Source organism: Anticarsia gemmatalis, chromosome 11 (genome assembly GCF_050436995.1).
Source record: "Anticarsia gemmatalis isolate Benzon Research Colony breed Stoneville strain chromosome 11, ilAntGemm2 primary, whole genome shotgun sequence".
Taxonomy (NCBI): Eukaryota; Metazoa; Arthropoda; class Insecta; order Lepidoptera; family Erebidae; genus Anticarsia; species Anticarsia gemmatalis.
Window position 1 is genome coordinate 7066270 of NC_134755.1, and position 12735 is coordinate 7079004.

General features: G+C 33.4%; 1 non-coding gene across 1 annotated transcript; it reads right to left on the reverse strand.

Annotated features, from left to right (window-relative positions):
* Positions 1-7533: 7533 nt before the first annotated feature.
* Positions 7534-7605, reverse strand: TRNAE-UUC (transfer RNA glutamic acid (anticodon UUC)). Its single transcript has one exon. It is a non-coding gene; the product is annotated as a tRNA-Glu (tRNA).
* Between the last annotated feature and the right edge of the window lie 5130 nt (positions 7606-12735).

Consider the following 12735-nt stretch of genomic DNA (forward strand, 5'->3'; position numbering starts at 1 on the left):
TTGTTTGAAACAAGACGTTGTTTTGCTTCCCCCACTACAATTACTAAAGCTTGGTAATTACGAACTTTCTGCTTTATTGTAAGTAATAGTACAATAACAAATAGTATTATATAAAGAATTATTAGCTTCTGAAAATGTACTAACTTCGATACTTTATTTAATACTTTTACCTCTTTGATTTCATCAGAAATTCAAATAATTTTCCAATATTTAAAAAACATTTATAAACATTACAGAATGGTGTAATTGATAGTATTTGATGCGCATATTATTATCTCATTTAGAGTATATAAGTAGTTATATTCTTCGAAGACATGGAACGAAACTTTAAAGTCTAAAGAATATTGTGCTTTACATTTTAACTCAAAAGATTATTACAATATTTCCACTGCAAACCGTTGAAGAAGCCAACTATTGCATAAAATAATTTATTTCAGAACATTCCTATTTCAACGACCATTTAGAAGATGAATGAGAATTCAATTGTATGGCAAGATTGCTCTACAGTATAAAATTGAATGCAAATGATTATCTCAACACATTAGCATACGAATCACTTTTTATTTCGCTGTTTATTAATAAGTACTTAAGTTAATTAAAATAGTTAATTTATTTAAATTAAGCTGCAACTTCTATGAAATTTATTGTTATATTTTAATTAAGATTAACTTTTTTTCGGTAACATGAAATGACTTAATAAGTTATTAATTAATTCCAATATCTGTACATATTAAAACTAGTAACGATTTATATTAAAATAAAACCTTTTGTTCATATCAGATAAATTAACGATTCTCCATCTGTTAGGTAGAAGTCTACTATAAAATAAAAAAGGGTTATCGTTTTACTTTCAGTTCATTCACCATGCTAGTATCTAGTTATTTAGCAACTATTTCTTACAATCGCTTAATTCATTAAAGTTGCACATAGCAAGTTGCAAATAACCCTTTCTTTATGGATGAAATTATTGCTTCAATCTAAACGAAGTAAGTCATTTAAATTCATCAAGCTATTTAGAATTGTGTGGTTACGAGTACTTATTTAAATGAGACCAATAGTCACATTTCAGTAAACTAGCTAACCATAGAATATAAACAGCATATTTTAGGAAGCCACATTGATAGCGTGACCGAAGGCACCTGTTTAGACAAACTCTGAAATGTACATTTAAAGTTTCAAAGTTTTATTTTTCGCATGCACTTTAAATCCTGCTTTTAATGCATTTTGTCTTTAATGGGTTCAGTTTTCTTTGGATGTTTTATGAATCTGTCTGACGACAACATTGAGGGCTTTGTGATGTTGAAGCATAACCTGAGCTTGCAACTTGAACCGGAGCATGTCGTCCGCTGATAACAGTGAATACAGAAATTATCCTACTAATATTATAAATGCGAAAGATTGCGAGTATGTATAGATGTTTGTTACTCTTTCACGCAAACACAACTGAACCGATTATCGGAAAAAGGCTTTGTGTTATTCTGGGTCTTCAGCTACCTAGGTAAATACGAAATTTCATCGTAATCAGTTCAGTAGTATTTGCGTGAAAGAGTAGCAAACATCCATACATAAATACATACATTCTCACAAACTTTTGCGTATAATAGGGTTAGTAGGATGTTGGTTTCATTGTATTGATGAGAAGGGTCTAAACAACATGAATAAAATGTTCTTATACATATGTATCTAGTCGTGATGTAAACAAGACAGAGTCTGAATTACGAAAAGAGCACAGGCCATCGACTTTTTGGCAGCGGTAAGCAAACACGTATGTTCTAGGCATACTTACCCTCGATACTGTTTAAAATTGAAAGTTTGTATGCAAAAACGTTAGCAGATGAAGAGGACAACACCTGACCTTCAAGTGTCGTAATCATTAGATTCCTAGTGCGGTTTATTACATCACCACTGGAAATAAATATTTACCTGACACGTCAAGTTATGGGTCACCGGTACAACTCGTACTGACACACCTATACCTACATTGTGTCGGTTTCTTAAACGATAGTCACAAAATCTTATCTATTTAGGTTTAGTCTATAGCAACCGTTGATCTTTCGTAAACCACGCTTTAAATTATAGTAAACTCGCTCGTCATTTGATGTTGTGTTGTAATTTGTTTGATCATTGTGATTTAGTTTTTAAACACACGACAATATCCAATGTAAACATCACTTAAGTCGTAATAATCTAATTTATCAATAAATTATTGTCTCCATTGTTTACAACTTCTATTAATAAAAAAATACAGAATTTCAATACACCAAAAAAGTATTGACAAAACTCATTGATATGTAAGAGCTCTATAAACGTGTTTAATATTACGTCAATGATGTAAATATCAACAATCAATATGACCTACATTGTCAAACTGAATTGCAATCACTGATACAATAAAAACATGTCATATTGGCAATGCAGTGTCATTTGTGTTTGTATCTGTACCAAATCGGCGTGTGCGCATCGCTCTATGCTAATTTGTATGCGACCTCACGCTCCGGACGACACCTCCGGGGCCAAATCTCGCGCTACTCTTTTGTTCAACGTTTCATGTACGTACAACTTACTGTATTACATTCATTATCTGTACTCTTCCAGTAAATTCTACGCCACCTCTCAAGGCCATTCTGCAACGTCATATGGACATTCATGGGACCAAATAAAAGACTATTCAAATGACTGCTGTTTGTTAAATAAATACAAAACCAAATTAATCTTTATGATCGGTTCGTGTCTCCAAGTCCCTTCCTTTCCAATAGAAAATCCACTAAATTAAACTCACAATATTTTGATCCCATAAAACATGTTTACAAGGCGGTGCAACGGAAAAATTAGTTCGACTTCTAACGTTTAGTAATTTATTTTTGTAGACCAGCTTTAATTGGTGGTTCCATCTAATTGGTGAATCGCACGCAATGTCGCGACTAAACTGTACTAATCGTTACAATTATATTGACGTAATGGTTAAAATTTGCTCCGTGGGCGACGTTTACTACCTTCATTTAAAACCGATAAAGACTAAAACGAATTTACGTTATCCTTAAAGCCAAATAAAGAATGTTAAAATACTACTTCATTCGAGATATTTAAATTGCAATCGGAACAAATACGAAGCAATTTCATCTTATTGTAGTTGTTAATTCAGTTGTACTAATATGGTAAATTGCTTGTCCATTAAAACTGTGAAGTGTGGTCGTAATGTGGTTGATAGACAGGAGGTGGGAAGTGATGCGTGTGCGCCCAACTCATCCGGCAATTTACCAATCACTCGCAAGACGCGACTAGATGGGAATTATTGTTCTCTGATGTTTGATAACAGATGGAAGCTAATCTTCTGTGCTCGTTTAAATTACCTTGTAGGAGTGCTTAAATTATTTTATTAATTAATGAAGTAATAGAAAATTTTATAAATTCTACGTTAATAGAGTTCTTTGTTCACATTAATTTAACTCAATTTATTTAGCTTTGTGGGCTCTGGCAGTACCTTTTATTAATTAAGAATGAACAAAATCAACAAAAAGCTTTGCTAGCCATTTTGTAGATTAAAAGGAATATAAATCACAATGGGTAGCTAAAAGTATAATACTTTTTAATTCACTTCTTCACTAAACAATATTATTTAGTATATTAATTCAATCGATCCTAATATATTGATTCTGATTGTTCAGAAAGTTAGTGGTGTACCTTCGAAGATGCCATTGTTCAGTTCACAGTTCATTAATCAACGACATTGTGTTAAGTTTCAGGATGGGTCCCTGCCTCGCCCTAACAGTGCCCTCTGCCCCGCCTGTATATTTTATCGCAACATTTTTTGCTACCTTTTTATAGGTAGTAAAACTATCAGAGTGTACTAAAAGATAACTTTAACATTCGCTTTATTGGTAGAGATTCTCGCGGGAATTGTTATCTTATTACTTATTACTAAGGTTAAGTATGAAAACTGCATAAGGCTACTAATTCCTGGTATTTCTACCATGGATCTTACTCGTGTGATAAAATGAATAACTTTCAATTACTAAAACACTAGAAAGCTTTCCCCAAAATATAAAATAATATTATTCGTTTCCCGCGGAGACTAGATCCTTTGAAGATACGGATACGCTACATTAGTAAAGAAAATAAATCTCCGCGATCCACTACGTTCTGTCAACCGAAAATGTAATAAAAGGAGCGATATAAAACAAACACAGCCAATGAGAAATAACTTGAATGTTTTTTTTTTTTAGTTCGTTTCAGATATTATCTAATAGTGTACGTTTGAGTCATCTATGAATGAAAGACACTATGCAAATGCCTGGCTATTTATTAGGCGATAGGCATTTGCCTACATTCGACCTAATTGTTCATTTAGCTGCCAGTTCCTCGCGTCATTTAGCGCAGACAGCGAATGGGTATGAAATATGTGGAACGTTGCTACATTGCAAAACTTTTTGTTTCAATATTAGTTCATAAACAACTCCCGACTGTTCATTATTTTGTTTATCTTACTTTACAGCGCGGATCGTGATACAGTCGTATAAAGACATTGTTAAGCCTTTTGTTTGCGTTGAAATTACTTTGAAAAGCAAAGCAAACTGAGAAAGCACATTAAAGTATTTAGGTGTTTGCGTAATCCATTGTTATAATTTATCATTTATGAAGTAGTATGCAATGCCCTGTTGAACTCTCGGCGGCCCAGCTGGTTCATAAGACAATAGGCTGTGAGCTCAGCACTAAACAATAAAGTGCTGGGGCCGGGAGCTGGCGCCCGAGGGCAAAGACACTGTATTATCGCACTAACGAGAGTAAGTGAGTTTAATTGTATTTATGGCATTACTTAACACAATAGACCCCGTTGTCTCGCCCAATTCCACCACTGATTTAATCACTCGCTAGAACTGACGAATCATGTGCATATGTACGTACCTCACTCTACCACATGAACAAATTATTATTTGTAATCATAAAACATTTCAAACTGTACAAGTAATACAATAATGGATTATAGAAAAAAAACTCACATTTCATCAAGATATTTTTATTATAGCTTGTTCATCATAAGAACTAATTAAATTAAATCTACCTACTCGTACTAATGTATCTATGGCACATATTAAAAAACCGTGAGAACTTTACTGAAAGGTACTCCTATTTGGAATATTCATTGCTTTTGTTGATGAACTATTTTATGAGAAATCGTATCATTAAGTCCGTTCACGTATTGACGAAGAAAATAGAAACCGTTGGTGCAATTAGTTACACATGTTGTGATTTAAAATTCAATAGAATTGATAATGAAGTTAATTATCGTCCAGGGAAAGTAATGGCGGGGCACAACACACTCTACATAAAAAAATCTCGCAAGGAATGTTTACAAGATATTGTTTACTACATCAAAATGTGATTAAACCTTTTAACCTTTCGCCAAGGGCTCATCAATCAAACTGCTCTATATACAAAACTGCAAATCATTGTTCGTCATTTAGGAACTTAGCTTAACTACCGATTTCTTGCCTTTATATTGGCAAAAAAATTGGATTCTGTTTCTTTGATTTATGGTCCACATTCGTGTACTTTATTTTTTATGTAACTAAAGATTTTGTATTTCTTAACAAAACGCGAATAAAATCTATATCAGAAGATCAGCAATCAGTCAGATTTTCTGTTAGTGCACAATGGGTTACAAGATCAACGATTATTACTGCGGCCGAAACAATTAGACATAAATGCAAATAAAACAAACAAAGCGTTAATAACATTATAAACGGTAAAGTTAATTAAAATTTAGTGATTGCGAGTTTTGCACGACACTAGAGCTAGGCGCGGCTGGTGTCAGGTACCGGGCGAATTCTTCTAGGAAGCGTCATCGTGCCCTTCAACACCCCGACCAACCCCGCTACCTAATTACCACCACTGTCAACTACTATGATCTACAACTCTATGTATTTACGACACTTTATAAACAAAAGGCACAGCACAAGCTAACAAACTAAAAAATAGATTACCTAAGTATCTCATAAACTGAGCATTGCTTGCGAATTCTGTATCAAAACATACAACGTTAATAGAAACTCGAAAATTCCAAAGAGTTTGTTTTTCAGTTACGTTACAACAGTTGCATGTAACCTTTGGCGAAACAGAGGTCCCGTAGGAAACAGTTTAATTAAATAATAGGAGCTCCAGATAAATGAAGTCAAGGCTCGGCACTGCATCAAGGGGATCCATACACGAGATGTGTCAATTTATTGTAAGTATTCTTAGAAATGCCACCTACACCTGATCTATTTGTAGGAACTCTGGCACGGTCAGTGAGCCGAATCTGTTTGCAGAACTAAAACGTAGGTTAACACAAAAAATACATTGGCGACCCTTTTATTGTTTTCTTTTTGCTTTTGATTTATTATAGTACTTCCATTATTTGTAGAATCTTGTTTTCTTTGTTTTAATATTAATGTTGTACCGTATATGAAACTAGGTTCTCTCTCAATGTCACGGCGCATGGTATTTTTCTAATATCTACAATCTACATGCCGTAATACTGATGCCAACTTTCAATGAAGTGAAATATCACTACAATTTGTACTTAAGTTACAGCTGGGAAATAAATCCGGGAGATTAAGACTAGGGTTTGGTTTGGCTTTAGATATTACATTAAAAAATTATACGATAAAAATAAATGATTACGTATCGATAAAGACGATAATGCAATTCAATGATAAACAATATGAACTTGTGCATAAGTAGTCCGCGCCCGATTCGATAAATCACTTGCAATTTTACCGAGTTGTACAAATACCAATAAACATGTCTCAACAATTGTTAATAAATTAGGATGTATGGATGAACTTTGTCGTATGATAATGGATGCAAGTCAAAGCCCAGTTGTATGCAAGGGCAGGAGACTAGATACATCATAATATATGCGTGACGGTGTGTCAATAAATCATCATGTTGTCGTAAACTAGGACGATTCTATTAAGATGATATTTGTTCATTCAGAGTAATAATGTTGGAATGTTCTACAAGAAAGTGGATTGACGTTGATATGCGGTAGCGCCTACGTAATGTGTGATTATTGTCAACGAGATGAGGCAGCTAATTTACAGGTTTATGACCGCCAATTTAAGCTTCCTATCTCCAAATGCTAGTAGGTTTGAAACAATAGAGATCGTTTTACTTGCCGCTAAAATTGGTTCAAGAAAAAAGAAAACCATTGATAATTTGATTAAAGCATTGTTATTACTGGCTATTGAAACTTGTGTTTATTTTATCTTTAAAACAAATGTCCTCAGCTGGTTGAATATAATTTATGTGTGGTGATTACGACGGTGACGATTTGTGTGGTGCGGCTATGTTTAGGAGTTATTTATATTCATAACATAACATGATTGATAAAACATTGTTACATACAATGTGTTTTATATTGTTTGATACCGTATAAAGATAAACGTAATAGTTTTAATCCAAAACAAAAAGAATTGTACACTTATATGGTAGAACAACGATATTGTTTCATAAGAATACTTACGAGCAACCAGTATCTTTCCAAAAATTAACTTCCCGTACCGGGAATCGAACCCGAGCCTCCTGGGTGAAAGCCAGGTATCCTAGCCACTAGACCATACGGGACATACAATAACACTGTAAAAGTATCAGTTATTTTTTAAGTTTAGTAAATTAAATTTGGATCTTTGTTGCTACTACCTTTAATGATGCATATAAGGGCAACGCGGACTTCTAATTTATGTAAATTCCTTCAAAATCTAAGGAGAAACAAATAAAAGTAGAGTCATAGATTAATTAAATTATTGTTTTTGAATTCTTCTTGGAGCAGAATTTCTACGTTCTACAAATATAGGTACAAGAGTTCAAAAAGTACACAAACACAAAAAAAATATCTTTTAAAGTTACATGTGAAAATCAATGTGAACATGAAAAATGTAAAAACAGAGTAAACGGTTAATACATTAGTAGCAGAAGACAGTATCGAAGAGATCGACATACGACGACTTACTGTGGGTTAGGGTCAAGGAAATGATGAATTATAATCGTAAATATGTCCTAACAATATTTCACTTCATTCCCCTATAATGCGCGTGACTGCCAATCGACTAGTGGTAAACTAATATGCGGGTGCTCTACTCTAATCTATTAGTACCTATTTATGATTGTCGAAAGTTGAGTTTTCTAGTCAAATAACTGTTGAAGTAGTGATGATTTTTAAATAAAATCGGTCTAAGATAATAATAATGCCATTATTTTACGAAGAGACCGTTTTTTTTAAACGATCAACATCATGTTTTTTGTATTATGTCATTTGTAACTTGACGTAATAAACACAAAAATCAATTGAATTATAAGTAAGGTTTACGTACAATAATATCTGTTAAAAACGCATTGTTTAGTAGTTAGTTTTAATAACATTATTATCTGCAAGTACGATCATTAAACTAGGTGCAATGGTAAGGTACTATTAACCATAAAGTCTTGACGCTAAAGAAAACGTTTTTTCCTATCTGTGTCTTGTTTTTTCTTATCAATTGAAGCCTTTTTGACAAACAAATTTTGTTTTAAAGATTAGCCAAACGAGTGATTAGGAGCAGACTGCGAAATCTCCTGTATTTTGTAAGAAGTTAGAGAACTTTCACTGCTAATTTCATTAGCTAAGCCATGTGACCTGACCGTTGTGACACACGCCGATGTTTTTTCATGTTATAGATCTAAATTAATCGCTTTGAACTCGTTTCGTCTATCAATATTGCAGTGTATGAATTTGTGTAAATATTAATTAAAATAAAAGGTTAACTATGGTAAAATTTCAGCATTTCTGAACAACATGAAACTACGTTTGTGACCCTTGTCCCTTGAGTGCATTACCTATATTACCTCTAAGCTAAGAAACTCGCGTGATTCGTAAGTATTATTACCTATTTCATAACCAGTAGTATCGCTATTTTAATAATACCCCCGAGACGTTTTTTATATTGGGGTGGCCCGGTCAAACAACTCTACTACGAAAGCAGTTCAAGCTTTAAATAAAGAGCATTTAAAAGGGGGACTGGAGCACTATTTCTATAAAAAAAAACAGACTAGTAGACATGGCGGTTGAATTTTTCCTACTATTTTAAAGTCCCTCAACACGAGTGTCATTGCGAAGTACATTCGCACTTCACCTTAAAAGAAACTTAGACCGCGGTTTGTCTGAAGAATGTTCTTGAATGTTCTAGTGTTTGTTTACCTGTGTTGTGCTTGTCTACGAGTTTATTCGCTGCTTCCAGGTTCTCCTTGACATCCGCCATTTTGAGATATTATCCCACCAACACCTGCAAAGTTTAAACATTCGTGTAATATTATTTGTGCATTGTTATGCAAGGATGCGTTAATTAATAGAGTGCGTTGTGCCAAATTATGTCATCCGTTTACATTGCAGTTATTAATTGTCGTCTAGTTTACGAATAATCTGATCTTATTTTTAAAACTCTCCTTTTATTGTTGGTTTAGTCCTCTTGCAAATACCTACCTATTTATTAAAGGTTGTAAAATTGCATCGTAGAGTTGGTAAGTGAAATTTTCAAATTCTTTATATCCTATTCTGTTTATAAATATATGTTTGAGTAGCAAGTATAATTTATTAGTATCAAATAATTGAAGCTTCAGTAGGTTCTCGGAATAGATAATCAACCAGTTTGGTTTATCACCTTTAATTATGTGTGCGATAATAAATTGTAGTACATTTTTGCATACCATTATAATAATACATACATGCACATACTTTATCGTAAAACATTCTGACAGGTATTATATAGGTACATATGTCTACTTTAAAATAATATATAGTAGAGTCACAGAGTAACTAAGGAGTGATGGATGAGGGAATAGTATGTATACAGTATCACTGGTATTATAAAATAATAGCCGGCAAAAATCACGTGAATGTGTCCATTAAACAAACAATTTACACACAATAAATAGAACAACTTCTTTCAATTTGTCAACTTTGAAACTTTTTGGCAACGACTCTTTTGTGATTTTTGTTTTTTTTTTAATAATATATTTTTAAAGTGTATGGTTACCTGATAAGAGGTTGTGTACACCTGCACACAATTCACGTTATCACTAAGTAATCGGTATCACACACACAACGTAAACACCGGTGAGAGACGGAGCGAGACGCTCGCAACGAGATCAACACTGGCTTACACTGCCTACTTTGTAGAGCTGCCTAGAGTGAGTCCCGCGCGATGATACCATACCTCACGCTGCGAAATTACCCGTATTATATCAAATTGCTAGATTTTTTATCAAAATATCGTTAAAGCGTACAATGTATTTTATTAAAGACATATAATATTACTGTAGCATTCATGTTTAGGCTAACAGTGGAGTAAATCTTTAAAATCAAACAAACCACAGATGTTTTTGTAGATATACTATTAACAAGTGTTTATCGTTTTTAGCAAGAGTGATCTTATATTAATATTTGAAATACTATATAGTGGCCGGACTTTGTTTTTTGAAAAATATCAAATATTTAATGTTTGTTTCGATGTCTATCAAATCACACCAGTTTATTTACTTCCACTAAAAATGGTACTCGTTGAACGCTGGTCACACTGCGCTACAGCTTCGCGATTTGCGATCGCCGAACGTACACGAGCGTCGGCCGATAATAGCCGAACGATTGTATTGATGCCGGGAAAACATTTTCCGCGCCATTTTCACTGGCGCGAATCTGAGGGAGTATTTTGGCAAACAAAGACTTTAATGTTCCTATTTCTTATTATTATGATTAGTTTGGTAGAAATACTTACACTTTATTTATAGCTAATTAACGTATTAGTTACTAACTTAATTGTTCTTATGCTATTATTTACGAGATGAATATAAAACCTAGACTTGCATTATTTTAGGTCCGTGCTCAATAGATGGCAATAGAATCGACCCTTATTAATACAAAGCCGGGGGCTAAAGCACTGAATGTAGGCGTATTACACCTACATAACCCTTAATTTTAAAATATAATGTAATTGTTGATAGCAACAGTTCAATTACGCACTCAGGCGTTCAAAGCGTTTTGGCGCCCTACTATTGTTGTATAACCAGTATGTTTACATTACCCAATTAGCTTATTTATTCAGAAAACTCGAAAAATAAATACTTTCTACCCTATTGCAGAGAAAACATACTATCATCGTAATGGTGGCGCTGACTCTACATTTGGGCGCTTGGAACTAAATGGCTACTTCAAAGATCGATCGGTTCTACTTTAAAAGTATCACAGCAGCCTTTGTCTAGATAAGTCAGTGACCCCATTCTACTTATCGGAAACCATTTAAGTAGAAGGAAAACTCTTGGATTCTCTTCCATCCGTGTTATAAGTTTTCATACAGTAAATCAACGAAAGTTATGTTTTCGTAAATATGAAGTGTTGATTCACTGGTCGCTGATCTTAATTAAGCAGTCATGCGATTATCAATATTGCTTTGTTCTATCAGTTTTATATACTCGGTGTTTAAATCTTATAATAAATGGCTTTAACACATAAATTAGTCTATCCTACAATTGACCCACTGAATTTGCGCTGTTTCAGGTTTTTATACTCATTTACTCAGCTAGTGCTTTCTACCTACATAATATAGACATAATAGAAAGCATATATCGACAGTAAAGGAAAACAGTATGAGAAGTGCAAACAGAAGATATGTAGCTTCTACTATTTTGTTCTGAGCTCGGCTTACATAATAAGCTTATACTCTCTCGTACAGGAAACCTTCGCTCGACGTGAAGTAGGTAAGCGGGATTATGGGGATATAATAATTTGAAGATAAAATACTGAGTGCCTCTAAAATAGACATTTAAGAAATAGTATGTTCTATGTTATTTTTAGCATAATATGCAGGATTAAAGTACTATTTAAGAGTTGCGTTTAAATTATTATCTAGGTAACATTGATATAAGAAACTGGGCACTGTTGGATATCATTATAAAAGGTCGGGAATACTTTGTATTAAACAAAAGTCTTACAGCTTTCTAATACTTACCAATAATTGCCTTTACATCTTCTACGATTTAACATTTCCTACAAAAGATCGGTGCTGCTCGTCAAGAGAAGTTGCCTGATGTGACTTTCTGATTTAACACATACTTACATTTTATAATAGCAGACATTCGTTTTTATTTCAAAATACCGGATCTACGCTCCCTTTAAGTAGATATTTGAGATGCTCTCCCGCCGAGTCTTATTTATTGGAAACAGCTGAAACTTTATGCGTTACTCAAATTTTATAAACCAAAAAAAACTAAAATAATATTAGTGTCTCTGTTTTTTACGTAAATAGTCCATTTCCTTTTGGCAAAGTGTGTATGAAAAATACAGACCAATAGTCTGACTAAAGACTGTATGATCAAGGATATTTTTAGCACTTTAATATTGTAGAGTTTATAGATTATTACTTGGACTAGCAATAATGTTGTAAAATACAGCAAAGCGGCTGGAACTTAAGCTCTGAACAAGTATTTATTTATATTTATTAAAAGACATTCATTGATAGACATTCATCTTATACCTGACACTGTATGCCTAAATACTAATGTCTAGTATTATTTTAAAGGCCTAATGGTCGCGGGATCATCAGCTAAGTAAGTCTGCTGTGTTGTTCTAGGTTGTTTAAAATATTCATTTTAATATTTTTTATAAGAATCTTTTATTTTAACTGCCAAAAGATACTTACAATGAACCAATTGAAGATACCACAAGAC